The sequence below is a fragment of the Hippocampus bargibanti genome, unplaced genomic scaffold (assembly GCF_051943395.1).
Source record: "Hippocampus bargibanti isolate YZ-2025 unplaced genomic scaffold, ASM5194339v1 Contig00032, whole genome shotgun sequence".
NCBI lineage: Eukaryota > Metazoa > Chordata > Actinopteri > Syngnathiformes > Syngnathidae > Hippocampus > Hippocampus bargibanti.
In genome coordinates this window covers 17,501-20,110 of record NW_028296992.1, presented here as the reverse complement: position 1 = coordinate 20,110, position 2,610 = coordinate 17,501, and positions in this window count along the sequence as shown.

Below are 2,610 nucleotides of genomic sequence, written 5' to 3'. Positions count from 1 at the left end.
TCAGGACCTCCGCGAGTGCCCGGTCTGGAACTCTGGAACCAGACGCCGACCTCCAGCGCCGCCTGCCCGACTTTGCTGGTTCCCCTTCGGCCTCAGGACCTCCGCGAATGCCCGGTCTGGAACTCTGGAACCATAGGCCGACCTCCAGCGCCGCCTGCCCGACTTTGCTGGTTCCCTCTCGGCCTCACCACCTCCATGGGTGACCTGCTTGACACTTATAAAAATTTCAACACTTGGGAAATGTTAGAGGCCGACTTCCAGCGCCGCCTGCCCGACTTTGCTGGTTCCCCTTCGGCCTCAAGACCTCCGCGAGTGCCCGGTCTGGAACTCTGGAACCAGAGGCCGACCTCCAGCGCCTCCTGCCCGACTTTGCTGGTTCCCCTTCGGCCTCAGGACCTCCGCGAGTGCCCGGTCTGGAACTCTGGAACCAGACGCCGACCTCCAGCGCCGCCTGCCCGACTTTGCTGGTTCCCTGTCGGCCTCACCACCTCCATGGGTGACCTGCTTGACACTTAGAAAAATTTCAACACTTGGGAAATGTTAGAGGCCGACTTCCAGCGCCGCCTGCCCGACTTTGCTGGTTCCCCTTCGGCCTCAAGACCTCCGCGAGTGCCCGGTCTGGAACTCTGGAACCAGAGGCCGACCTCCAGCGCCTCCTGCCCGACTTTGCTGGTTCCCCTTCGGCCTCAGGACCTCCGCGAGTGCCCGGTCTGGAACTCTGGAACCAGACGCCGACCTCCAGCGCCGCCTGCCCGACTTTGCTGGTTCCCCTTCGGCCTCAGGACCTCCGCGAGTGCCCGGTCTGGAACTCTGGAACCAGACGCCGACCTCCAGCGCCGCCTGCCCGACTTTGCTGGTTCCCTCTCGGCCTCACAACCTCCATGGGTGACCTGCTTGACACTTAGAAAAATTTCAACACTTGGGAAATGTTAGAGGCCGACTTCCAGCGCCGCCTGCCCGACTTTGCTGGTTCCCTGTCGGCCTCAAGGACCTCCGCGAGTGCCCCCTTCGGTCTGGAACTCTGGAACCAGCTGGTTCCCTCTCGGCCGACCTCCAGCGCCGCCGCCTGCCCGACTTTGCTGGTTCCCCTTCGGCCTCAAGACCTCCGCGAATGCCCGGTCTGGAACTCTGGAACCAGACGCCGACCTCCAGCGCCTCCTGCCCGACTTTGCTGGTTCCCCTTCGGCCTCAAGACCTCCGCGAATGCCCGGTCTGGAACTCTGGAACCAGAGGCCGACCTCCAGCGCCGCCTGCCCGACTTTGCTGGTTCCCTCTCGGCCTCACAACCTCCATGGGTGACCTGCTTGACACTTAGAAAAATTTCAACACTTGGGAAATGTTAGAGGCCGACTTCCAGCGCCGCCTGCCCGACTTTGCTGGTTCCCTTCGGCCTCAAGACCTCCGCGAATGCCCGGTCTGGAACTCTGGAACCAGACGCCGACCTCCAGCGCCGCCTGCCCGACTTTGCTGGTTCCCCTTCGGCCTCAGGACCTCCGCGAATGCCCGGTCTGGAACTCTGGAACCAGAGGCCGACCTCCAGCGCCGCCTGCCCGACTTTGCTGGTTCCCTCTCGGCCTCACAACCTCCATGGGTGACCTGCTTGACACTTAGAAAAATTTCAACACTTGGGAAATGTTAGAGGCCGACTTCCAGCGCCGCCTGCCCGACTTTGCTGGTTCCCCTTCGGCCTCAAGACCTCCGCGAATGCCCGGTCTGGAACTCTGGAACCAGACGCCGACCTCCAGCGCCCCTCCTGCCCGACTTTGCTGGTTCCCCTTCGGCCTCAGGACCTCCGCGAGTGCCCGGTCTGGAACTCTGGAACCAGACGCCGACCTCCAGCGCCGCCTGCCCGACTTTGCTGGTTCCCCTTCGGCCTCAAGACCTCCGCGAATGCCCGGTCTGGAACTCTGGAACCAGAGGCCGACCTCCAGCGCCGCCTGCCCGACTTTGCTGGTTCCCTCTCGGCCTCACAACCTCCATGGGTGACCTGCTTGACACTTAGAAAAATTTCAACACTTGGGAAATGTTAGAGGCCGACTTCCAGCGCCGCCTGCCCGACTTTGCTGGTTCCCTGTCGGCCTCAAGACCTCCGCGAATGCCCGGTCTGGAACTCTGGAACCAGACGCCGACTTCCAGCGCCTCCTGCCCGACTTTGCTGGTTCCCCTTCGGCCTCAGGACCTCCGCGAATGCCCGGTCTGGAACTCTGGAACCAGAGGCCGACCTCCAGCGCCGCCTGCCCGACTTTGCTGGTTCCCTCTCGGCCTCACAACCTCCATGGGTGACCTGCTTGACACTTAGAAAAATTTCAACACTTGGGAAATGTTAGAGGCCGACTTCCAGCGCCGCCTGCCCGACTTTGCTGGTTCCCTGTCGGCCTCAAGACCTCCGCGAATGCCCGGTCTGGAACTCTGGAACCAGACGCCGACCTCCAGCGCCGCCTGCCCGACTTTGCTGGTTCCCCTTCGGCCTCAGGACCTCCGCGAATGCCCGGTCTGGAACTCTGGAACCAGACGCCGACCTCCAGCGCCGCCTGCCCGACTTTGCTGGTTCCCTTCGGCCTCAAGACCTCCGCGAATGCCCGGTCTGGAACTCTGGAACCAGAGGCCGAC